This window comes from Carcharodon carcharias, chromosome 3 (genome assembly GCF_017639515.1).
Source record: "Carcharodon carcharias isolate sCarCar2 chromosome 3, sCarCar2.pri, whole genome shotgun sequence".
Taxonomy (NCBI): domain Eukaryota; kingdom Metazoa; phylum Chordata; class Chondrichthyes; order Lamniformes; family Lamnidae; genus Carcharodon; species Carcharodon carcharias.
The window spans coordinates 80206380-80234030 of record NC_054469.1 but is presented as its reverse complement, the minus strand read 5'-3'; the positions used below and the strand labels follow the sequence as shown (position 1 = coordinate 80234030).

The window sequence follows — 27651 nt, the reverse complement described above, 5'->3', positions numbered from 1 at the left end:
ACGTCTACATTTATTGGAAACAACATTGAATCCTCAAAAAAATATAAATACTCTATTACATCATCAATAGTTTCTTATCTCGAAATGCAACCTGACTCATGCAGAAACAAATGCTAAACACGAATCCAGATAACTCTGTTTTAACCAATATCTTGCAGAAAGATCATGATTAGTTCTTTAAGTCATCAAGTAAAATAACCCATACACATTTCAATAATGTACCTGTGACGCAGCCTACAAATGACCTTATTTGCCAATCATTATAACCCTGTACATCAAATTTTTGATTTTAGCTACACAAAACTATACATTCTACAGTTGCAGTGATGGTTTTCAAGAAACTAGGTACGACAAATACATCTGGCAAGTGACAACCAAAGCTTCGTTAGCTGCAAATTGACTAGCAACACTAAATGGCAAAGCAAAAAGAACAATAGCTAGTGAAGATTATCAATTTGCTGCAGTTCATTTTTATCCATGAATTACCACATCATAACATTAGCATGCACCAATTTAACCAGTTTCAAACATGTCAAACACCTCATGTTGAGTGGCCCACAACTATTTACAGAACAGCAGACTTAATTACCACCCAAAACTTGCATCTGCTAACTGAAACTGTATTAGCCCCCTCTTAAGCTTGTTACCAAGGAGACTTAACAAAAAACTTATGAATAATTTAAGAATGCAGGTGGCTTTTTAAAATATTGCAGATTCTGACCAGTTTTCAAAGAGTAGCTACCAGATGAAAAATGGACAGGACTGTTTCATGTTTGTCACATGCCACGTAACCAATTTTAACAAAAAAACAATTTACATATTTTATTGCACAATAGTTCATTTTGAAACCTGCAGAAAAGATGAGTATCGTGTTGAACTGAAATCCCATTTTATCACTTCTTGCTTATCCCTACTTTTACTGGCAAATTGAAAGTGGCATTAATAGGATTGCACCGTAGTAGCACGGCAGCAAGCCAGTTTAGTGAAGAAGCAGTAGAGTCAAACACATAATTATATTAAATTAGATTCCTGTACCAATGCTTTTTGCATCATTATTTAATCCAAGCAAGTATCTATCAAATGGAAATAGAACTACAAGCACTGTCCATTCAAACACCTGAACTGGTTGTAACCAAAATGCCAGAACCAAGGAAGATCTTATTCTTCTTTCACATGGTGATTTACTATATGTTACAAGTAATTACATTTTTGATACAACTCAGTTAGCCTTTCACAAAGATTGAAGAATTGCATGCAGTTGAATGATGAAGACTTTTAACAAAAGGAGTCAACGACAATATATAGCATTTTTCAGAAACCATTACTATAAAAATCTAATAATACGCAGGGACATAGAAGCTGAAAGTTAATATTGTATTAAGCAAATGTTTTCAAGTAATTTTAGTGAGTACTCAACTTAATATAAAAAACTGTAACTTTGAAGAACCAAAGCCCAGAAAGAAAGGCAGTACCCATAGTAAACAGAATCAGGAAGTGTGCTGCCAGTTTATTAAAGCACACACATTTAAAGAGAGAGCACTAAAAAAAGAGGCATCAACCTACTTTGTTTACTTTAATAGAAACTTCATTTTTTTGTAAAAACATTCCTTTCTTTCTGTTCTCCCTCATTTGTTCTGGAATTTGTATTTTCAGATTCTGCAATGAAACATATTTTCAAGTCGGTTTTTGGGACTCTAATATTTTACAAATTTCCACATATTAATACAGAATTTACCAAACTCCCAAAGGCTTTTAAAAACTTTTCCACATTTTATTAATACTATAATGATGTTCAAAACATAGCTTTCCTTTGTATAGTTTGAAAGATTAAATGAACTGTATTTGCAAAATCTTCATTAAGTCTGTCACATTATAAATGAAAAAATGGCAATAAAGTTCAAAAAGTCCATAAAATCCCCAGAGGTTTTCCGAGGAAGGCAACCAAATTATTCAAATTTCACTTACCACACAAGTTATGTAAAAGAGCAATGCTACTTTAAGTGGAAATTGCACTACCTTGTCTCTATGGCTTGCTAAATCAAATTAAATATGAAAAACCTGATCAGCTAAAAAGCTCTGCTTTAAATAAATAATATCACTACAACATAATTTTCTAATCATTGCACATGCTTAAAGCATTAAATCGGTTTTTCAATTCTAGTAGAGAACATAGCAAAGATTTGGGAGAACCTATTTTACTAATAAAATGAATTTATGACATTTATTGTAATACTTAAGATAATGTTTTCTTTTTACACAACAGTAAATATATAACTTAAGTTTTACTTCAGTTCTATTGCAATCTCTTAGATAATCCTTCCACTTTATACCTCATGTATTTTATGTATTAATGGTTTACATCAATCATGAGGCTACATACAGAAATTACATATCCCATTTGCCAGGGAGGTAACATTGCCACTGTCTAGATTTTTAAAATTTAACCTCAGCATGTTGGCATCACTAGCACAGCCAGTATTTATTGTCCATCCCTGAGAAGGCGGTGGTCAACCTTTATACAACTGAGTGCTTTGCTCGGCCACTTCAAAGGACAATTAAGGGCCAACCAGCTTTTTACTTCCAGATGTTTTAAATCGAATTCAAATTCTCAAACAATTATGGTGGTGTTCAAATTCACATTCACTGTTACGGAGAGATGGGGAGTTAACTTAAACAGCACTAATTTCTCCTCTTACCACCTGTCCGTAAACAGAAAGGTGTTTTGATTTGTTTCCCTCTTTATAAGCAGTGGCATATTTCCCCAACTCCCCAGTTTTTGTGTGATCCAAATCTCTATTAATAACCCCACAGCAAACTCAAGATAGAATGAACTCAAAAGGTTAGTTTATTCGCATTTGAAATTCGAATGTTTATTCAAAATGTGGGAACGAGGGTTCGCAATGTCACTTCCACATTCAAGACAGTAAAGAGAGGGATAGAGAAAAGAAGGTTTTACAGTACAAAGACTGCAGAGAAAAAAAATATTGTTTCACCTGAGTCTCAGAGTCCAGAATCAAAGTCCAATGAGGTATTCCTTCACAGAGGTTGGCAAACTGAAAACCAACGTATATAATTAATTTTTCCAGTGGAATTGACTTCAAGGATGAGTCAGGTGAATCAGATTTGTAGGCGATGGCACAGAACTTCCAACCGAAGCAGCGTAGATGGGGCCAGGTGTTCAACCTGGGAAGAGCTCTTTGTCCATGAGGCTGCTAGTCAGATGTTAAAGAGCAGACTGGGCTATTCAGCTCAACAAGGCTATATTACCTTGTTCAACAAGCCAGAGACCTAGGCCACATGACCCCCACCTCGCTACCAGGTCTTCAACCAAGGATGTATATTTACCATCTGGAACTTGGCTGAGCTTCAAAGGCTGCTAAACATCCCAGCCATCATGAGTTGAAGGGAATATCTTAGGGGCCTTTATCTTAGCAGACACTCTGTCTCTGTGGGCTAGCTGGATTATCAAATGCACATGGCCTTTGTATAGCTCTCTTTAGGGTTTAGCTGTACAGTCAACAGGTGATTGTTAGTGGCTCCTGAGGGATGACGAGGTGCAAGTTTTCCGAAACTGCAAAGTGGCTTCTTTTGTTCTAGGGTTACATAGACATAGGTTGAGTCATTTTAAGAATCCTGCTCAGCCAAGGTTCAGCTTTAAAACTCAGTCCATCACAACTGGATTATCAGTCCAGGTTTTGGATTACCATCCTAGTAACATAACCAAACTATCATGCCCCTTATTATACAATGAAATCTTCAAAGGGGTCAATGGTTATCCAACATAAAAAGGTTGCAATTTAGCGTGTATTATAAAGACAAAATTAATAAAGTTATCTTAAAGGTAAGAATGTATTTTGATACAATTTGTAACAAATGTCAGCAATATGGTTTACACCAAAACTGCTCACCAAATTGTAGGGGAATCAATTGATTATCAACTAGTCAACTCTGAAATCTGGTCATCAATCGTCCATTTTCTTCTGTGTTATGGCACACAGAAGAAATCAAGTTTGAGAAAAGCCCTGTGTGCTTTCTTGATCAAACTGTCCAAAATACCAAACCTGCTTCCTTTACAGCTGTCCCAACCACCCGTCCCAGCAACCTCTTCCAGTTGCTGATCACTGTATGCGCTAAGAAATACTTTGTGGCAATTAGACCCAAGCTAGGCCTTCATAACACCAAAACCTGTAAACTTTTCCTGCTGCCTTGGTATATCTAAGACTATTTGTTTGGATTTACTTTCACAGTCCCATTAAATAGTTTATTTAACTACCATATATTGTTTGAGCTGGAACAAAATTGATTTCATTCTGAAACTCTGATACAGACTAACATACAGAATACAATGTAATTTCTATTTTTGAGATGAAGTCAATAGGCAATGAATTAGAGCCTCAAATTCAAAAGACACTCATTTCTTGCTATATGTATAATTAATCTTGGAACTACAAGAGCAGCAAATTTGCGGACATGGGATCAAATAGTTTCATTTGATATATTAAAGACAAAAGCTGAAATTTGCTTTAGGTGGTAATTCCCAAAATTGAACAATTTTTGTGTTTCTATAATAATATACACAGCCACACTTTTTTATACAGATGCAACTAATAACTATCCTTTTTTTGATTGATGGGGGGAGGGGGGGGAAGTTAAGAGATAAACAAGGTTTGAGGTTAACTTGGCACCAAGATAATATGCCTTCAATAGAAGGTTCCTAGAGTAGATTCTTAATGGTAGACTCCATGTACTCAATTGCATGAGACTTGTACACAATGTAGATGAGTCACATATTGTTATGTAAGTGAATGGTCAAAAATAACTGAGTCTAACCAATATTTTCAAATGCTATCATTACACCTAGAAATCATAAATGCAAAATGAAACTGGCCCATCTCATGTAGCCTCCTTTCCAACAGAAGAAAGGCATTTGTTAAATATTTTTCAATATTACAAATCACTTTATGCTATCAAGGGCATCTAAGAATTTAGGACTGAAAAAGTTATTTAAAAATCATAAAAACACAACCCCAAAGTGTTACTTCAAAACTGAAACAAAGTTACAAATACAAGGTTAGTTTATTACATAAATCTACCCACCATAATATTTTAAAGAAGAAAATGAATTTCTAAACTAATCTGGGGCATTTTGATTTCTGTTATATATAATTGAATTCTTCAAGCCTTAAGAATTCAGTGCTAACCGTGCAAAGAAAAACAATTAAAAATAATCATTTAAGACTTGAATAAAAATTTAAATTTATTGACTATATCTTGCGTCTTCACACATGTCCTATCTACAAAAGCTTATTTCCCGTTGTTAGTGTTCTGTCAATTTTTTTCATTATAAATTCTTTTGACTATCTTTATAATGGAAACCATCCATGTAAACTTATAATATTACATAATCTGGCCATCAGGTGGTGCTGCATAACCATTCTCCCACAAAACAGAACAAATGCTTGTTGAAAAACTTTCCTCTCTTTCCCTCAGTAGCTGAACTTTCTAATGTCCAAAATAAGGGTATAAGTAAAAAAATATTTAATTTAAAAAAACTTTCACCACAACATGATTGAATATATCCACTGAATTGTCAATTAGGTCACTGAATGCTTGCATTTAAGTTATTACTTGAAAGCCACATTTGCTTACAAAATCCTGGGTTTGGACTTGATATTTTGTCCAGAGTTGTGATACTATGAGCTGAATTTTGATTGTGCAATGTAAGAATGTGCCAAGCACCTAATTTGCCAAAGTGCATCAGGAATATTCAGTTATTTATATTGATGCATTTTTTTTAAGCTTCTCACAGTTTCTACACTTGTTTTTCCCAGATTATTTGATAAAGATTTAGGGGAACAATTCAAAACCTTTGTTCAGGTGAAGTTTCTAATATTTATAGTTATAAATGGAGTCAAAAAGAGACAGTTAAAAACAAATCATTCATGGTATGTGGGTATCACTAGCAAAGCCAGCATTTATTGCCCATCCGTAATGGCCTTGAGAAGGTAGTGCAAGTTGCCTTCTTGAACCGCTGAAGTTCATGTGGCTTACCCACAGAGCTGTTAGAGAGGAAGGCCCAGGATTTTGACCAAGTGATAATGAAGGAATGGTGATATATTTGCAAGTCTAGATGATGTGTCTTTTGGAGGTGTGTAGGCAGGGGGTGGGGTTCAAACTTGCATGTTGTGATGTTCCCATGTAGCTCTTGCCCTCGTCTTCTGGATAATAAAAACCCTGGGGAGATTCTGCAATGCATCCCGTAGATGGTACACACAGAATTATGTTGTGCCAGTGGTGGAGGAAGTGGACATTTTAGATGCTGGAAGGAGTACCAATCAAGCAAGCTTCCTCTCCCTAGGTGGTGTTGACTTTCTTGAGTAGCCGCACTCATCCAGACAGGTAGGGAGGATTCCATCATATTCCTGACATGAGTCTTGAAGATGGTGGAATTAGGTGAGTCACTCACTACAGCATACCCAGCCTTTGACCTGCTCCTGTAGCCATTACAGACATGTTGTTCTACTAATTTTATACGCATTGTAGATTTGGTGTTCTATAGAAATGCACATTGTGAGAGAAGAGTGTGTCTTTCACGATCTTTGAATTCATTTTGGATAGCGACTGAGTGAGCGCAATTGTAAGAGATAGGCATACAGTATCTTTCTTCATCTTAACTTGTGTTACTAAGAGCTATGTCTTGTGGTCCCAGTAGGCTCTCTGACTCTGGCAAACACTTTTTTGCTTCTGATTGAAGGGTGCTTTTCAATCTGTGTACCACCTTCAACCTTCGATGATGTCTCCTTCATCTCATGGTTTACTAAGATCAGCTGCAGCTCTTTGCAAATACACAACCCCAGCAGAGTAGGAACATAGGACTTAGCAGCAGGAGACCATTCAACCCTTCAAGCCTCCTCCACCATTCAATATGATAGCTGATCTGGTTGTGGTCTCAACTCCACTTTGCCATCTGTCCCCCATAACCGTCGACTCTCTTGTCTGTCTAACTCTACCTTGAATAAATTCAATGACCCAGTCTCTACTGCTTTCTGGGGAACAGAATTCCATATACTAATGGCCCTTTGAAAGAAAAAAACTCTCATCTCCATTTTAAATGGTGGACCTCTTATTCTTAAAATGTGTCCCCTGGTCCTGGTCTCCCCCAAAAGTGAAAACGTCTTCCCAGTAGCCACCCCATCAAATCCCCTCAGAATCTTTTATGTTTCAAAACAATCACCTCTCATTCTTCTGAACTCTATTGGGTATTGGCGCAACTGTTCATCCTTTCTTCATAAGATAAGCCCCTCATCCTAAGAATGATTTGAGTGAACCTTCCGTGAACTGCTTCTAATGCAATTATATCTTTTTCTCAAGTAAGGAAACCAAAACTGTACACAGTACTCCAGATGTGGTCTCAACAATGCCCTTAGAGCTGCAGTAAAACTTCCCTACTTTTATAGTACTTAGGGAGGGCAAACAAAACTGAAGAATACACAATAAACAGGAGGATATTTAGAGGGGTAGAAGAAGTGAGAGAAATGGGAGTGCATGTCCACAGGTCCCTGAAGGTGACAGGACAGTTGGACAAGGCAGTGAAGAAAGCATATGAAATGCTTTCCTTAATTGGACAAGGTATTGAATACAAAAGCAGGGATGTAATGATGGAACTGTGTAAAACACTGATTAGGCCACAGCTGGAATTTTGTGTACAGTTCTGGTTACCACATAACAGGAAGGACATAATTGTTCTGGAGAGAGTACAGAGGAAATTTATTGCCAGGGCTTGAAAATTGCAGCTAGGAGGAAAGATTAGAAAGGTTGGGGTTGTTTTCCTTACAATAGAGGCGGCTGAGGGGTGACTTAATTAAGATACACAAGATTATGAGGGGCCTAGATAGAACAGATAGGAAATACCTGTCCCCCCCTAGCAGAGAGGTCAACTAGCAGGGGAGACAGATTTAAGGTGATTGGTTGAAGGATTAGTGGGGACAGGAGGAAGAACTTCTTACCTAGACAGTTGTGGGTGTCTGGAATTTGCTGCCTGGTTTGGTGGTGGAGGCAGAAATCCAAGACTCTTAAAAGGCACCTGGATCTGCACCTGAAGTGCTGTAACCTGCAAGGCTACAAACCAGGTGCTGGAAGGTGGGAATAGAATAAGCGGCTTTTTTTCTTCTCTTCTTCAGACAGCACAAACACAATGGGCTGAATGGCCTCTTTCTGTACCGTAGCTTTTCTATGGTTCTATATTTCATTCCCCTTGCAATAACTGACAACATTCCATTTGCCTTTATAATCACTTGCTGTACCTGCAAACTAACCCTTTGCGATTCATATACCAGGACACCCAGATCTCTCTATGCCACCGAGTTCTGCAATTTGACAGCAATGTTTCTCCATTTAAATAGTATATTGCTTTTCTATTCATCCTAGCAAAGTGGGCAAGTTCATATTTTCCCACATAATGCTTCATCTGCCGAACTTTCTCCCACTCACTTAACCTGTCAGACTTAACCCTTTGCAGGCTCTGTTTCTGTGACATAGAACACCTCTTTTGCTTGTGCTCTCCTCGGATTTGGGTTGTTCCTAGCTGTTGAATCTCAGTTCCACTATATGCCGTCAGCATGGCATTGCTCGGTTTCAGAGCACCTTTTTTTGGGTACCCATTTTCTTTAAAATTTTCAGAAAAGATCTTCTGGGATCATCTAAATGGAATGATGTCACTCAGTGCTCCAGTATCAAGCCACAGCTTCAGATTTTTGGTTCTGAGCTTATTTCTCACCACCTTTCTGATCTGAATAGCAATGTGAATTTCTTTTCTCTGGGAATTGTCACATTCAGACATTTCATGCAATTGTGTGGTTCCTATGTCAATTGTATCCTCAAACTCATTGTCATCTTCCAGGGTATAGGTGTTTTGGTTTCTTTTCCTTCACATTCGCCTCTGGAAACTCGTTTATCATCCTTTTTCTTTGTTCTGCACATCTTTTCCCAATAATTGGGCTTTCCACAAGATCTGCAGTTTGATCCATATGCAAGAAATTGCCTTTTGTCTGTTAAATCATCCACAGCTCTTACACATCTTTCTCTGTCTGGTGTGCATTCTTTTGTTGCTGTTTCACTGCATCAACGCTGCTGTCTTTCCCCTGCCTTTCCCCTGATTTAACTGAAGGCTAGCCTTTTGGGTAGTCAGTATCTTCAACTGTCTACTTCTGGTGTCTCCAGCCTGCGATATTGTGAATTTGTTCTGTCCAGGGATTTTTCTATTTCAGAGTGTGCAGAGCCCCAAATGAGCTGATCTACCAGCCCTTCATCCATTTCTCTTCATTCTTGCTGGCTTATTCTCAATCTTATTAATTGTCAACAGGTTGACTTGATTCCTGCCTCAGGCTTTGAAATTCATTTTGGTGGATTTGATGGTTTGACTTTGGCTGGAGATGTGTGCTGAATTTCTGAAAAATTGCCTGGATTGTTCCTCTTGCCCTCACTCATCTCCCAGCTATTAAACAAATCTAAACTTTTCTCTCCTACCAACAAATGGATGTAGTTGATCCTCTCCTCTTCAGTAGTGCCTTTTAGAAAACTACTGAATGTCAATTTATATTTTTGTTTAAACTTCTCAAATGCCTCCACAACATTATCAGCCTCCCAACTCATCCTGAGCTGGCAGTGTGTGTTCATTGCTGCCGCAGCGGCAATTTCATCTTTGTGCAATTCACTCAGATTTGTCTCTCTCAGATATTAATTCTAGTTGATTGTTCTCAATCTAATTCAGCAGCAATCCATTTAAAATGTTTGGGTTTTACTCACAGACACCTGCTGCCACCATGTTAGAAACTCAAGACCTATAGAAGAGAGGTGAGCAACAAGGAATAAGTTTGTTAGTATTGGCTGGGGAACGATGTGGAATTGCTTGTCTGCCAACACTGCTATCTTTTTAAAGGATCTTCTTGTTTTACGATTGGTTCCTTGACACGTATGTGTTCCTATCTCCCTACAGTAAAAAAATGTAAGTGTTCTGATTACTAACTTTAACAGCACACATGATAACAGAGCTTTCAAAATCTAATTCATTTGTACTTACTGTTACATTATTGTATTCTTCCACTATGATTTAGAAATTATATGTTCATAAACATGGTATACACAGAATCCAGAGTGCCACATCACGACTGTGTTTAGAGCTAACAATGAATCAATTCACAAAGCATTGTATTTCTCAGGTCACACAATGAAGCTCCAGCATTTGAGTTTAAAAAGACCTATTCCTTGCAGCTCACCTCTCCGCTGATAGACAATAGAAATTCACCAGGGAGCCATACATCACAGACACATGATTCATCTTCCAGATTTTGCTAAACTGTTGATTCCACCTTTATAGCAATTCCAGATTAAAGGATCTCCCCAAGTTAAACTGCTGCAGCCCCACTTCAGTACTATCAAAGCTAGGGCCTTTATCCAAGTTTTGCCAAGCCCCAAAGTCATTCTGCAATGCTGCCAAAAAACCAAGGTAATTTCAGTTATAAAAATTGTAAGGAGTTAAACATCACAGGAATAAATATCCATTAATTACATTTTACAGAATAATGGATATGCAATTCAATTTCCAAAGCACCAGAATAAAATTCCAGAGTAATGGAATTGGGCTTAACTGGTCACTGTAAATCGGCAGTCTTGATGTTATGCCTTCATGGCTTAAACATCATAACTTATACACATGTCCTGGAGCACCATATCCACTGACTTACCTTGACCAAGACCCCAGGAGATATATTTCAAGTACAAGTCATGCAATGGTGTGTACTTGTCATCATTACTTCCTCTGTCAAGATTTTGTCATTCCTTTATCATACCTGCTTATAATTCTCAAGCTACTCATAATATATGCTGCTCAGTCTGCTATTGCCAGAGCCAAAGGGTTGGATTTTAGAGCCGCTGCTGTTCCTCCCTGCCAGGTGGGGAAGGGGCATGATCTTGGCAGCTGCCCCACAGCAATTTCGCACTGGAAGCACTGTCAGCTGCTTTAAGGTGAGACTTTCGCCCCTTTATGGGAGGAAGTCCTGCCTGGAGAGCCAATCAGATAGCTGGCAGCTCTGCAGTCCCAGCATACAAAGGAGCCCTGTTAAATCCAGGGTCAAGAGTCTCAGTGAGGAGGGTGAGGGGGGCCGAGGGGCCAGATTCAAGAGAGTGGGGGCTTTTGGGAAGGGAGGTGCTTTTGATGGCCCAGGGAACCTGCAAAGGAAGTCCTGCCCACCCTGGCCGAACACCAGCTCGGGCAATAAAGCTGACATACTTCCCACATGGGATAAGCCTCCACCTCCACCATGGATAAAATTCTGCCTGCAGCTGAACAAAGCCCTTAACCACCTAAGAGCCTCAACAGATCCAAGGGCTGGCTGATGCCTCCCCTGCCCCCATAAAATTTCACACAGTTAGGGGGCAGGCGGGACAGCCACCAGCTGGATCTTACGTGCCCTCTGCATTCAAATCCACCAGCAAATGGGCATAAAATCCAGCGTGAGTAACTCAAACTTCATCTCCCAGCCGCATCCAGGACTATTCTTCTTGACATTAAATGTTAGCTATTTTGTAAACTTGTATTTTCTAATTTTTGAAAAATTACTGGAACATACAGGTAATTTAACTTTTAAATTTAAGACAAATTTCAACCAATCAGTTGGGAATTAAATGCAATCTAAATGCAGCTGTGTGTCAAGGGTATACAGGGTTTCCAGTAGGTATTAAAAAATAAATGCGGACTAATTTTTTTAAAAATCAGCTTTCAAGAGAAGCACACCAGCCAGGACTTATATTAATACGTCAATCCAGGCTCAATCTATTCCAACGGGCTTCAGGAGCAGCACAGTAATCAAAAATTAAATAAATAATAAATGTGGCCAGCAGATAATTGATTTAATAAGTCAATCCACCCTCAATACAAATGAGCGGGCTTTGGCAGAAGCAGACCAATTGGGAATTAATGAATTCAACATTTGTGTCCTGCATAAATGTATCGGGCGTTAGCAGAAGTGCAACAACAGTAAATTAGTGAATTAAATACATTTTGATAAATATATCTAATGCAGCTTCAGGTACAGGACATCATCAACAAATTAAACAAAATAAATAACAATAAATCAAGCCTCAGTGACAGCTCCACTGCTTTCAAGCATTCTTTTTATTTTTGGTCACAACCATACTGTATCCACCTTATTATAAAACACAATTTTCTTGGATGGGAGATTTAACATTTAAAAAGACTAATCATTTTGTCTTCTACTTGGCATCAGGCATGCAAGTTTTTAAGTTGCACCAATTTGTCTTCAAATTTCATACTCATTCAAGTCTTTGTTACCTCTAGACTCAACTATTTCACTGCATTTCACTCCTGGCTGGTCTCCCACATTCTATCCTGCATAAAATTGAGGTCAACCTAAACTCTGCTACTTGCAGAGTCTTAACTTGCAGCAAATCCCGTTTCCCTATCATCCCTGTGCTCGCTGACATACACTGGCTCTTGGTTAAACAGCATTTGAATTTAAAATTCTTATCCGTGTTTTCAATTCCCTCCATGGCCTTGCCCTTCCCTATCTCTAAATCCTCTCCAGGCCCACACCCTGCAAGATATCTACGCTCCTCTAATTCTGGCCTCTTGTACATCCCCAATTTGAATTACTCCACCAGTGATAGCCATGCCTTCAATTACCTAGGGCCCCAAGCTCTGGAATACCCTCCTTACATCTCTCCACCTCAATTTCCTCCTTTGAGACACTCCTTAAAGTTTTTGGTCATCTGACTGAATATCTCATTATGTGGCTCAGTGCCATACTTATATGATACTCCTGTGAAACACCTTGGGATGTTTCATTACATTAAAGACATTATATAAGCATAAGTTGTTTTACTCATTAAAAATAGTAACAAATCACAAAAGAAGTGTAGAATGTACCATTCAGCAAGTGGTGAGCATGCATGAAAACCAGTATCAGAAGTAATAAAGACAATCTGACTTTTTCAATGCATAAAGCAACAATCGAGAAAGAAAGAAATACAATTCTTTTCAAAAATAGCTTTGAAATCAAAATCATGTACACTCTATATTAGCTGTGGTTCTTCAAATACAAGAGCAGAGAGATAACCAACAGACACAGCTAAAGAGAAAACCAGCTATTGGAAAGCTAGGAACAATTCAGAAGCAAGTCTCATTCTCTAATGTATTCCATTCAGCTGTCTCTCTCTCTCATTTGTTTATAATGTGAATTAAAAACATTGTTCACATTAACAAAACAAAAAGTTCTGAAAGGGCTATAACCACCTTGTGAATAAAGTCCTGATTTAAACATGCATGTTTAGGTAGGATAGATAACATAGTACTGTTGGATATACTTGATAAATGTTAAACTTCACATATTTCTTAACTTCATTCTCATAATTCATATATCTTATGGACACTAAAAGTAAACCCATATTAAATGCAGAGATTTACTTACATATCCCTAATTTCAAGCAATAAGAAAAAAAAACTCTTTGGAAAAAAAAAGCATCTTTTCTATTTCCTGGGGAAATCCCATACAAACTGCTTTCCATTTTTTCCTCAGTGGGAGTGTCCACTTTCCCCAACCAAACCCTCCCCTTGCCCACACTATAACCTCTAATTAATCTTAAGAAAAATATAGGGCTAACTCAGTGAGAACAGCAATCTATAAAGAATGCAAAACATTCATAAAGGCTGATGCTTTCTGATTAAATGAGTCTTCTAATGTCTGGCTTAAAATCAGTCTAGTAAATGTGTCAAGAAATGGTCAGTAAAAAAAAACCTCAAAGATGAAACATGTTGCAATACAAAAACCGAAGTTCCTACTGGGCGTAAGGGGAAATGATGGAAGGTGAAGACTCAAACTGAACTGAAGAATTTCTGTGACAATTTCGCAAATATTTTAGTATTTGAAATGCAAGTTGAAAATTTGAGGACTGGAAAGGCTTTTATTGTAAAAGACTTAACACCATAACTATTTTTTAAGACTATTACAATCAATTATTTTAAGTTTCAACAGATATTGTCATTTGTTTTAAAGAATATTTTGTGGTTAACAGTGAATTATCAATTCCCTGTCTACCTTGTGCCAAGATCAGATATGCCAAAATAGGATGACACCTAGGATGGCACTTCACATCAAACCAAGCACCAACAGAAATCAGAAGCAACTTTACAAAGCTTTATCTTCTAAGAGCTTTCACGGTTGGTGGTTGGTCACATGCCTCAGAAGACCAAGTGATTTGTATAGAGTTACATTAAAGCAACAGTCTTTAGAGAGAACAGACTTCATGGCGCAATGGCCTTTTCTCATGTTTTTATCAGTTACACAGTGCTATTTGAAATCAATTGAATCATACTTGAATTGAGTTCTGATGAAGAGTCACATGACACGGACTTGAAACGTTAACTCTGTCTTCCTCTCCACAGATGCTGTCAGACCTGCTGGATTTTTCCGGCAAATTTTGTCTTTGTCTACTTGAAATCAATGTCAACAAGTTTCATACAACCAAGATTCAGAAAACTACATCTGAACACAAAAATTCCAATCTATTTGCATTTTAATTTGAGATTATTTCTTGATTTTAAGTGAGTTCTATAAAATTAACTTACTACTCATGAAGTACTAAGCAGTTTGCTTTCTAAAAATGCCTATCTAATTAAATAGAACATTTAAAAATGTTCTTTTCTAATTTTTGATTTGCCTTTAAATATCACATTTCATTTGAAGCTTGCAAAGTTTGAACATTGTTCCACTGCATATCATTAAAGATTACTATTTTTGTAAAACATATGAACACACTTCCTTAAAACAGTTTCTCATGGTAATCTTTCAAGAATTCAGTACTCATAGTCCCCAGGGGAAGTAGAATTTAAGCAGAGCCAAAGCTTAGAATATTTTTTGTAATGATAGAATAATTCTAAGAAACTTGTCTTTGACAATCACAAAACAAGCTGAATTGTAAGCACCAAGGGATAGAATGGGGATGTCTAGCAGGTGCTGTAGTTTATCACAAAACCATCTAAAATAATTGGAAGTGACAACCAGTAGCACCACAAATGATTTATTAGTCTTTCACTCAGCTTCCTCGGGGCCAGAATAAATAATTTACTGAGTCAGTGTCTTCAAATCATTAATTCTTCTCTATGGATCCAAAATGCATTAAACTCTGGTGGGTATTTCATGGCATTAAAATACAATACAAAGGGATTTTTTCCCCCACTTAACAGTATCTAAAGGTTAAGTAGTCACACCAAAAGCACAAAATATTCTATACAATATTCTATCAATGTATTAATATAGCCACCTGGAAAGCTGCCAATTTCATTGAAGCTGATGATGCTGAGGAAAATATGCTGCTGTTCCTGATTAGCTTTAAATAATTCTGCATCAAAAGCTGTGGAAATAGTGCGATTAGTACAGCAAAGCTCCTCAATTGCTTAAAAATCTATATTTAAGAAATAGGCCCAGAGTGCAAAAATTCACTCTCATTTTCAGTTTTGTCTTTTATATTGTATATTTGAAACATTCACATTTGAAATTGGAAAAGTTACACAGGCTTAAAGATCTAATCAAATAAAACAATTTGATTTTAGCAATTAAGACTTAGATTCACAGAATTTTAATTTGAGATAATCTATTTATCGATTTTGGAAAAGCCACACACAGTGCATATGTGCATCAGCACCCACTGCATGTCACTTATGAATAACTACACCCAAAAGCTAGAACTGAAGCCAACCCATGTGTTTTGCAGCAATCTCTTTGGTAGTAATATGGCTTCAAAATTAATTTTACAGCCTTCAAATCAGCTGAAGCAATATCCCATCTTACTGTTAAAATTAGGTGAGAAGAAATATTTGCCTAGAAAATGAAACATTTGTGCAGATCTTTTATCATCAACATTAGGTACCTCCAACCAGACTTAGGTGGTGAGCTGGCAAATATGACTACAGAAACTTGTATACCTTAGGTTTTAACTTTTGAAAATTTGATACACACAAATATTACTACAAAAAACAAAGAAATATTTAGAAAAGGAATTATGTTTGAGGAAGTCACTCTCCAGAGCAGCTTTTAAATACTGAACCTTAAGAGCAGATTTTAAATTCGTCTTTGAGAAACAAACCTAAGCAAAAGCCACATTTTTGACATAGCAATCTGAGAAGAATTTCTCCACACTATTTTTCAAAATTAGTTTTCAGCTTTTAACAAATTTGCTCAGGCTGGTAGAAATGTAGGATAGAAATAAGTTTTTCAAGTTTTAAGTAAGAATGGCATTTAAATTAATTGTTTACTCAACTGGGCTTCCTGCAAGATGTCTAGTTTGAACTTCTGTCTCAACCTACATTCACAATCTTACTTCTCATAGGATTAACGGTAGCATTAAGAAGAAAGGAGAAAACATTACAATTTATACTGAATTGTAACCCTTAGCACAATACCAATAAGCCTACTTGTGCTGTCAAATTCTACATGTGTGGGCTGCTAGTGTGAAACACTTTCTGTTTTAAAAGCAGAGAATCCTTGCAGCTCACCAAACCTGCTCTAACTAGGGTCTATGATTATTCTATGATGAATTTGCCACTTTTGCACACCCCTCCCCTACCCCCAAACAATAACTGCTCATTGGCTACTTCAACAAACATGGGGAACTTACCTTGCTGTTTAAGTTCAAAAGCTTGCTCACTTTAACCTCTTCAGAATCTTTGATTATTTTAAAGACTTATTTTTATATATCTCCCATAGGCTCTCTTCCTGGTTAAAAAATTTGTTGTTTGAACCTGTCATAATTCAGTCTGCCAAGATTTGGAATCATCCTTCCCTAAAACTTTTCTAATTTAATATTGTTTTTGAGTTAGACTGCTAAGAACTGTACCCTATACTATAGAATCGGTGTTCCTATTCATCTGCTTAACAGCTTGTTCTGAATTGCAATTCAACATTTTCCAAATGCATGCCGGTAACCGATTTGCCTCACTGATGCTTCACATTAAACTAATCTTTTCACAATATGACCAATAATAATTTGCGTTCCGCCTTTATCAACAAATATCACTTCAGTTGTTGCCCTGATTCACAGATTTCAGAAATCTTTCATTTCATCATAGAGTGGTTACAACACAGAAGGAGCTATTCAGCCCTTCAAGCCTGTGCCTTACAAACTAAGTAAATCACTGATCATCAATATCTTGGAAAGCAGAAACTTAACTGGACCAGCCATAAAATACTATGGCTACAAAAGCAGATCAGAGGCTGGGAATTCTGTAGTAAGTAGCTTGCCTTCTGACTCTCCAAAGCCTGTGCCTGATCTACAGGGCACAAGTCAGGAGTATGATGGAATAATCTCCACTTGTCTGGATGAGTGCAGCTTGAACAATACTCAAGAAGCTCGACACCACCCAGGAGAAAGCAGCCCACTTGATTGGCAATTATTTTCATGCTGAGGCTCATAAACATATGGAATGCTTTTCCACAAGTGGGAACATTAAATCATTTAAAAGGGGATTAAAAAAGTAGTTCAGAAGACTACAAAAGAATACAAGGAAAGGGGCTGGAAATGGAACTGTGGGTAGTTTCAGTTGAAATGCTTGCACCAGGACAGGTAAATATATCCTGATACATTGCTTACCTAACCTGAGAGTGTTGGTTCTAGGCACTGGATGCAAAATTGACACTATATTTCATTCAGCAGAATGAAAGTAAATCCGAGGTTCTGCCTCTGCCCATAGCTGAAGAATGGACAGAACCTTGATTTTGGCAACATTGCAACAGTGGTTATATTTCAAAAATACATTAGCTGAGAATCACTTCCAAATGTCCTGAGAATATAACTGGTTTCATATAAATGCAAGTTCTTTCTTTCCTTCAGGTGGATCTTAAAGATCTCTTGGAACAACTTAAAAAAAGAGCAATGAGTTCTCCCATTGTCCGAGCCAACATTCCCCATTCAATCAAAACCACATAAATAGATCAACTGGTCATTTACCCAATGCAGTTTGCGGATCTTGTGATATGCACATTGGTTGTGGTAACTGACTACAACAGTTACTCCATTTAAAAGTAATTCATTGTAAATGCAGCACTTTGTGACATTTATGAAAGATATGATAAGGAATATCAATACATCTTTTTTCTGATATCCCACACTTTGATCAGAAAATAAGTTATTTCCCTCCAGAAATATATAAGCAGCTTGACTAATTATTGTTCTAGAAAACCTACAAGCTTTCCAAAAGGCTTCAACTCTACTAAGCAAGAATTCAGCAGCTTCAGATTAAGCAGAATGGTTTTAGCTGACATGAGGATGATAACCCCCTATTTAAAAATATTACCTAGATCAGGCTGGAATGAGCCCTATGAAATAATGAAAGCTCTATGGAGAACTGGTTATTAGATTTTGAGTAAAATCAACCCAACTTTCAGAATCCACTCATCAAGGTGCCATCTTAACTTACATGAAAATAGCTCCCCACCCACTTCTCAAATTTATGGCCTCGGGATTAGTAAACCAAGTTCATCTTGTTTGGCAGAACAGGTGTAACCTGGTGTTGATGTGTTCCACTAAAATGGATATTTTAAATTCAAGAACTTTTATTTATATAGAACCTCAATTGTATTAAAATATCAAGGCATTTCACAGGAGCGTTATCAAATAGGGTTGGGGGGGCGGGGTTGGAGATGTGAGAGGAGAGCAATGGGATGAAATGATCAGAGATGGCCCTGCAATTGGCACACAAGGTGGAAAGGTCAAGGGTGTGGGTGTGAATGTGGTTGCAGAGTTGATATGGCGGGGCTAATTAAGGGAGGCTAGGAGGGCAGTGAATTCACAGAAGTGAGAGCATGATGAATTGAGCTGGATGTTGAGATCACTGAGGATGAGAAGTTGCTTATTGCAGAGACCGAGGGAGGAAAGCTGTGAAAATATTTTGGTCAGTACATTTTTATGATATTTGAGTGGGCAGCAGAGGGTAAGATTTTAAATGAGAGGAGACAGAAGTGGAAAAAGGTGAGATGCTCAAAGGAGGAAGAGAAGGTGCCAGAGAGGAGAGGCATGAGCCAAGGTGTGATTTGGTGATAAGAACCATACCACCTCGAAGGTCTGAATGAGGGCACGTGGTGAAAGGCATACCCAGGCAGGGAGGCTTCATTTAGGAGGAAGGTATCATCACTCCTCAGCTAGAAGTCCATTAAGGCCACAATATCGTGCAATAATCCATAATAAGCAAGGGTCATCATGTAGATAAAGAGCCAAAGATTAGTCAGGAATGAGGAATTTCAGTTATGTGGAGAAGCTGAGATTGTTCTCATTAGAACAGAGGGAGCTGAGATGATTTTATAGTGACGTTCCAAGGTTATGAGGACATCAAAATGAATTTTTAAAGGGTTTGCTGCAGATTTGTAGATCCAGTTCACCAGGTCACTTTAAGAAACAGAATCTGAGCTGGTACTTTTTACTTACATTGCATTTTAGAATTTATTGCCTCTGCCACTGAAAGTAGGCAAAGGTAATGTTTTCACCCGTTAGTTTATTTGTCTGTAAACAATATCTCTCTCAAACTAAAAGATGGGTTTCAATGAAACCTGGTAGGGTATGTCCCAAGGAAGAACTGATTAGTTTTGGCCAAGGTGCAGATCCTGTAATTTTTTTTTTTAAAAAAGGGTCTATCCGCCAACATTGGGAGATATGACAAATTGACTTCTTTCAAAATGTGTTGTTCAATTTAGAACGCTGTTGATTGCCTCAGCGGCTCTGCTGGAATTTGTCACAGCTGTCAAAATGCAAGCAGAGTTTTCAGAGCAGGTTGTTGTCCTTAAACCTCCTCAGTGAGATGGAAGCTTTTGATAAAAATATTTATTTTTTCATCTTTGTAGTTACAGAGCATCAGCCAGGCAGGGAAAAGCCTCAAGGAAGAGCTGTATAATTGTAATAACGTTGAGTTAACACAGCATGGTGGTGATGTGCTCTAGGGTGCCCTTGGTACATTGATTGGCGATCACTTTATTCAAACAAACTTTTTTAAAAATGAAAACTGAAATCCAATGGCTTCAGAGACATGAGTATTTTTTATGACCTAAGCTGCAACGATACACCCAATATTCCATTAGTTATATTGTAAGGTGGAACTGAAATACCACAATAGTACAGTTTCTAGTGATAGGTTTAAAATTGTTCAAAAAGAGATGTAAACTCTGATGGTGTAACATTTATTTTCTGGTGTGGCAAAAAGCATGGCCTTGGGGAATTCTAATTTCTAAAACTTTTCAGTACAGTGTTCAGCACTTTTATGTGTGCTGTGATTCAGCACAACAACAATTGCTCAAGCCACAAGTGACTTACTTTTTGCACTATCAGGTGATACTCAGTAGATAGAACAACTGGCATTTACAGGGCACCTTCAAAGTAATAAAAAGTTCCAACGTGCCTCATAAGAACGTTATTAAACAAATTTTGACACCAAACCACATAAGGGGATATTAGGGCAGATGACCAAAAACTTGGTCAAAGAGCTAAGTTTTAAGGAGCCTCCTAAAGGAGGAAAGAGAGCTCAAGGTCTTGGCAGCTGAAGGTACAGCCGCCAATGTTGGAGCAATTAAAATTGGGGATGCTTAGATGGTCAGAATTGGAGGAGTGCAGATACCTCTTACAGTTGTAGGGCTGGAGGAGGTTAGTCAAAAGGAGAGGATTTGAAATCAAGGATAAGAAAATTTAAAATCAAGGTATGCTTAAATAGGACACAATGTAAGTTAACGACCATAGGAGTGATAAGCGAAAGAGAAGTGGTGCGAGTTAAGAAGCAAGCAGCAGAGTTTTCAACGAGCTTATATTTTTGGAAGGTGGAGGAAGTGAATCCATCCTGGAGTTCTGTTATGAGACAGCCTTTGGTAAAGCTGAGTTGTTTAAAAATTCCAGAGGGAAGCATTAAACAACTGTCATAAGCTATATTTTTAAGTGATATGTTCGAGATGCAACTCTAAATTCAGGAATCAGACCATCAGTTCTTGAGAGGTTATATATTAAACAAAATGAAACACTTTTTTTTAAATTTACACAAGTTAAGTATATACACATGGCTACAAATTACCATCATAACTTTTAACAAATTCCCAAACTAATCTCCTTTAAGGCAACAACAACCCATAGATTTTAAGCAGACACCAGGCAAAGCATTTTCACCTTACAAATTCAAATGAGGTTCCTTTCACTTTGGTTCCTTGCAGACACAGTGGTAGGCTTATAGGCTTTGATCTTACATTGTCTCTGCCCTGCACTCTCAAAACTGCTGAAGCTATACCTAGCACAGCTCATTGAATATAAATTCTCATTGAATCACTAGACTCTTTGAGCTCCACCTCTTCTAACAATAAAACTCCTTTCATAGTATCAATTTTATTAATAATACAAACATATTGCTTGGTCTCTGCTAGCTAGGTGCCAGATTTCACCCCATATCTCGAGTGCTCTGTTCAAGAAACGCAAATGCACTCTACATCTCTTACATCTCAAATCTAGTACACAAAGCACCCAGACTAGCTGGCTTTAATCCAATTAAGACACACCCACAGTCTAAACCTCTATTTTAAAAGAAAAATACTTTCCAATAACATTATATACATTAATAGTTCCATGACAAGTTCCCAAGAATTGAAGGTGAATCTCCAGGCCACTGTTGAGAGCAACCCAGAAGGAAAATCACAAAGGCACTGAAAATATTCTCTCAACACTAATAAAAATATTGGAAATGGGGATGAAAAAATGGTTTGATTGATGATCAAGGGACATCCAATCAGGTAATGAAGTGTCTGTTCACTTTTCAATTGGCTGGGAAGGTGCTGGGCCTCTTAAATAGACATGTTGGGCAACCAATGGGGAGAGTTTGGGGTGGCAGAGCAGTTGCAGGGAGAAGCACATGTGAAGAAGCTTCCAGGAATATATCAAACCAGAGTGGCCAACTCTAATGTATGGAGGTACCATAGCCACTATATCAACCCACTCCTGGTCTGTCAAATATTCTACCTCCCACATATGTCGAAGGAAGAAACTCTGGAATATGTTGAGCATTTTCCACACCTTAGCAGCCACCTCTCTCAAAAAACCACCACTGGCAAGATCAAACATCAGTCAGCTGTGCCAATTCAGCCTTCCACAAATTAAAGTGAGTGTTTGACAATAAAGGTCTCCGCAAGTCAACAGAAGTCCCAGCACACAGAGCAACTGTTGGCACCAAGTTCCTGTACTGCAGCGAGACCTAGACTACACATCAGTGACACAAGTGTGCCAGAGAAATGCCATTAGCAATGCCTGCAACGCATCCTCTGAATTCAATGGGAGGACTGTCAAACAATCACTAGTGTCCTTTCTGAAGCCAGCTCCACAAGCATTCAGGCAAAATTTCTGCAAAATCAACTTCAATGGACTAGACACCATGTCCAGATGACCAAAAACCATCTCCCCTACCAGGACCTGTTCTCTCAGCTTTCAAATGGCCAATATGCCAGGGGAGGGCAAAGAAAACACTTCAAAGACACTCTGAAGCTCTCCTTGAAGAACAGCAGCATTGATCTTAATGACTGAGAGGAGCTTGCTACCCATCGTTCAGAATGGTGGCAACTTACCCATCAAACTGCATCGTGCTTTAAATCTCAACATCTTAATGATGAAGCACAGCAGTGGCAGGGAAGAGAAAGAAGCAAATCTTGCACTCAGGATCCCAGCACCTCATAGGACACCCTGTTCCCTGTACCCAAAGATATGAGAGTCAAGAATCGGCCTGCTCAGTCACAAAACGACCCATGGCAAAAACTCGCAATGATGAGTAGACAGTCAGCCTCAAATTGAGGGGCAGCCAACGACAACGGGAGTGCAAAAAAATATTAATTCAGCCATGGCTGATATAGCTAAAGTGCAATCTGTTCCTATTTATTTTTTTTTTAACCGCTATTTGTGTTTTATTTTAAATCAGGGGCTAGAATTTCCCCAACCACACACCCTACAGTGAGTCTGCAGTCAGGGGCCCGGACAATCCTCCAGTCGGCATTTCCGGGGGCTGTGTTCAGCATCGTGAACTCTATCCTTTGTAGGGTCAGTGTATATCACTCACTGTGCCCCGTGAGACCATGGTGAACCCTCAGTTAATACCCACCACCTGAATACAATTAAAAACAATTAATCTACAACTAATAGCATCTGCCCGTCAGGTGGGCTTTAGCGAACCCATGACATTGTTTTGAAAAAGACATCCCTGACATTTTGGACAATACTTAACCATCAATTACTACAAAAAAAACTATCTGGTCTTATAATTTTGGCTGTCACCATACTATTGCCAGAGAAAATGCACAGGAGAGAAACAAGACCCAAGCCTCAAAAAAGACTTCCGAGAGAGCATCTTACAGATATACAGGTCACTTAAAGAAGAAAAGGTAAAACTGAAGCAATGCTTTCAAACCCTAAGTTTGATAAACCAGCATGCACCCTTTTATTAGAAAGCTCCACATTTCACTTGGAATGTTACTACCACACATTTCAACTCCATTATGCATCACTATCTTCTCGTAAATAATGTAAAATATGTCAACAAAAACATATCAAAATCCATTACTGTTGTAGATGGTCTTGATTTAATAAATCAACTATATCTTTAAAGGAACTATGAAATAAATTGTAAAACAAAGCCTCACTAAAAAGGACTTTTTTTTCCCCGTGCATAATGTATGAGCTCATTGTTACGGCATCTGTTGGCCATATAATGCATTATCACAAACAATTTTGGGTGGCTTTTTCATATTGAAGAATGCTTAAAATTCGGCATTCTGTTCATCCTATTTTACCAAATAAGTAAAGATTTATTGCCTTGCAGCTTTTTGGAAAAATAAAACTTTAGATAGTTTTAGTACCAAACGTTCTGCACATAATTGCTTCATTTGTGGTTTTGGATAGAGACTTAATAAAACCTGCATTTTACAAAGGTTCAGCTCTCCTAGCTTCTTGTGTTGAAAGCCTTTGATTTTTTACATTCATTCAAGGGATGTGGGCTTCGATGGCTAGGCCAGCATTTATTGCCCATCCCTAATTGCCCTCAAATAGGTGGTGGTGAGCTGCCTTCTTGAACGGCTGCAGTCCATGTGCTGTAGGTACACCCACGGTGCTGTTGGGGAGGGAGTTCCAGGATTTTGACCCAGAGACAGTGAAAGAATGGCGATCTACTTCCAAGTCAGGATGGTGAGTGACTTGGAGGGGAACTTCCTTGTGGTGATGTTCCCACCTAAGTGCTGCCTTGTCCTTCTAGATGGGGGTGGTCGTGGGTTTGGAAGATGCTATAAGGAGGCTTGGTGAGTTTCTGCAGTGCATCTTGTAGATGATACATGCTGCTGCCACTGTGTGTCGACGGTGGAGGGAGTTAATCTTTGTGGATGGGGTGCCAATCAAGCAGGCTTTTTCCTGGGTGATGTCAAGCTTCTTGAGTGTTGTTGGAGCTGCACTCATCCAGGCAAGTGGGGAATATTCCATCACACTCCTGACTTGTGCCTTGTAGATGGCGGACAGGCTTTGGGGAGTCAGGTGGTGAGTTACTCAACGCTGGATTCCTAGCCTCTAACCTGCTCTTGTAGCCAGCCACAGTAGTTATATGGCTAGTCCAGTTCAGTTTCTAGTCAATGGTAGCCCCCAGGACTTTGATAGTGGGCATTCAGCAATCGTAATGCCATTGAATATTAAGGGGCAATGGTTAGATTCTCTGTTGTTGGAGATGGTCATTGCCTGTCACTTGCATTCTTGTAGCTATTTTTTCTTTAACAAGAGTTTAATTCTTGTATACTTCAGTGAAGTGCCAGACAAAAAATATTAACACAAACCTTATTTAACCAAAGATCAAGCATTTTAACTATTTTCTGCGAAGAAAATGCCTGATGGTGGATTCACTTAATAAATGCCATCAATTACTTTATTAAATATATATATCTGCTGGGAAGACACATAGCATGGCAAAATTAACTGTGCCAATCATTAGTCAAGAATAGTTTTGGAAAATAGTAGAAATTTACTTTAGGAAACAAGTTACTGTTCAGTCAGGGTGAAAAATATATAATCCTTTATTATACTTGAAGCCACTGCTCTCAACTGAACAAACAAAAATATTTTCAAAAAAGTTCCAAGTCTATGTAAGAGCACCTTAAAATCTTGAGGGAGAAATTTTCATTTAGCTAAAACTAGGCATTCTTTTCATTACGTTACAGCTGCCCAATTCAGAGTGTGTGCACGATTATTGTAGCATGGGCTTCCTTTGGATAGCACCGGTTGATCCCATATTTTACAGAACACTAATGAAAGGTCATTAACCTGAAACGTTAACTCTGTTTCTCTCTCCACAGATGCTGCCAGACCTGCTGAGTCCTTCCAGCATTTTCTGTTTTCACTTCAGATGGTCAGCGTTCGCAGTATTTTCTTTTTGTATAAATTCATTCCCCCGAAAAGTCAAGCAGTGTTGCTTGGTATCTATATTATCCTCAATTACACTTCCTTCTCTAGAAAAAGGGCAGCATATTTTTAAAATGAAAACCAGAATATTATTTCTCTTCAATTTTATTTTAATTTAAATTCAGAGGATATAAGGCAGAGAGAAGCTGGGATTGTTCTTCTTAGGAAAAAGGTTGAGAGGAAATTTGAAAGAAGTGTTCAAAATCATGAGGGATCTGGACAGCATAAATAGAGGTAAACAGTTCCCATTGGTGGAGGAGTCGAGAACCAGAGTACACAGATTCAAGGCGATTGGCAAAAGAATCAAACATGACATGAGGAAAAACATTTTCATGCAGTGACTTATGGCGATCTGGAATGCATTGCCTGAAAGGGGAGTGGGGGTAGATTCAACTGTGGCTTTCAAAAAGGGAATTATATATGTACTTCAAGGGAAAAATCTGCAAGGCTACAGGTAAAGGGGAGAACACCTGGTTGCATTGCTTTTGCAGAGAGCCAGCATGGACCCGACGGGCTGAATGATCAGCTCCTGTCCTGTAACAATTCTATGATTAAGTTGAGTGAGAAAAATTAAATTCTGAAAATAGGGAAGGAATTTTACACAAAGAATGAAATACATATGGAAAATATATATTTCTCATTCTTAAGATACAGCAAAGATAAAAGAAAGGTAAAACTAATACTGGCATCCAAAATTCAGCTGGACGTTATATCTGAATGACAGAATACCAGAAGTTTTGATGGGCTGAAAAGTCTTCTTTGTCCATGGCTTTTATTTTCTCTTCAAAGTATAATACAATCTAAAAGAAATTATACTACTTGTTTTTTACTTCCAATTGGCTTTTTTGCCTTCAAAATTCTGTCCATCAAAGAAAGCAAATACAAATTAGAAATGGCTACAAAGATATTCAAAATCATGTATAAACTGAGCAACAGGTTAATGTCAATAGGGTAATCTAAGCAAAAGTTTGTAAAATTTTACTTCTGTAGTCACACTCTAGTGCAGTAACACAGTTGGTCCAAAAGAAAACAAAATAGTTAATGACTAAATACAAATAGGATGATTAGCTTGCAAAAGGTTTACTTTAAAAGCAAGTGAATCAAGGACATTAAGAACTGGAGAGATCAAGACAATTAAGTTATGAAAAAAATGAACTGTGTTGATTTTGCAACCAGCAATATTTTTTATCAAAACCAAAAATAGTTTTAGAAGGTAATGTGAGCAGCAACATATTCACATTTATTTCAAAAGTAATTCACCAAAATCTTCGGAAATTTCTGGCCCTTCTTTATTAATCTAACACACTACAATTAGAAATGAAATAAAACAGATACTGTAAAAAAACAAGTAAATTTGAGGCAAAATGGTTGAGAGTCTCATATAATATAGTATGACCACAGGCAATAAGTTAAAGTAATAAACTGTAGTAGGGGACATTTAATGAAACAAATTTTAGCATTTAAGTTTCAAGAAGAATACTAAATTGACTACTTTATGTAGTGCAAGAATGGATCTGATGAGAGTTTACCTACTAAACAGATGCTGTACTAGACTGGTGCTATGCATGATTAAGTCAAATGCCTAGGCAGTTGGGTTAAATAGTCCTTCACTGAGGTTTTGAACAGACTGTAGGTGTTAATATTGCACATCTCTTCTGGCAAAGTGCTTAGAAGAGTACATGCACAGAAAGTGAAACATCTGAATCCGGAACAACAGACTAAGAGAAAAAGGCCAAATGAAAGAGGAGTACAAGCTAAATGAGAAAAGAATGTTAACTCTGGGATTAGACTCTCATAAAAGAAACATGTTTTGAAAAGATTAGTGAATACTCCCTTCTGTTGCAATTGCACACTGATATTTAAACAAACATTTTACTGCATGAGTCTGAGTGAGGTATGCATAAACTGAATTTATGACATGAAATTATTTAGATTGTAAGAAATAGAATCAAAATTTTACAGTTCAGAATGAGTCAACCAGTTATTCTCACTTTTTTTTCCCTTTATCCAATGTCCTTTTAAATTCTGCTCTTTCAGATATATGTTCACTTCTCTTTTAAAAGACACTTCTTTCATCCCCATTCCATGTCCTAACAAGCCTCTACAAAATCAAAATAAAACATTCTCCCACCTTTCCATTTATTC

At 37.8% G+C, this 27651-nt stretch overlaps 1 protein-coding gene across 6 annotated transcripts in view; it reads right to left on the bottom strand.

The window, feature by feature from the left end:
- Positions 1 to 27651, bottom strand: part of tbc1d5 (TBC1 domain family, member 5) — a 554754-nt gene that overhangs the window by 508504 nt on the left and 18599 nt on the right. For 2 of the 6 annotated variants that reach the window (XM_041183650.1, XM_041183658.1), the window contains exons 2-3: positions 2994 to 3053; positions 1564 to 1656 (exon numbers count right to left, since the gene is read on the bottom strand). The exons of 1 other annotated variant lie outside the window; for it this stretch is intronic. The gene's annotated coding sequence lies outside the window, so the exon portion shown is untranslated. Of the gene's footprint in view, positions 1 to 1563; positions 1657 to 2993; positions 3054 to 14388; positions 14411 to 27651 lie in introns of those variants that run through there. 3 more of the 6 variants (XM_041183652.1, XM_041183653.1, XM_041183655.1) reach the window with 2 other exon arrangements.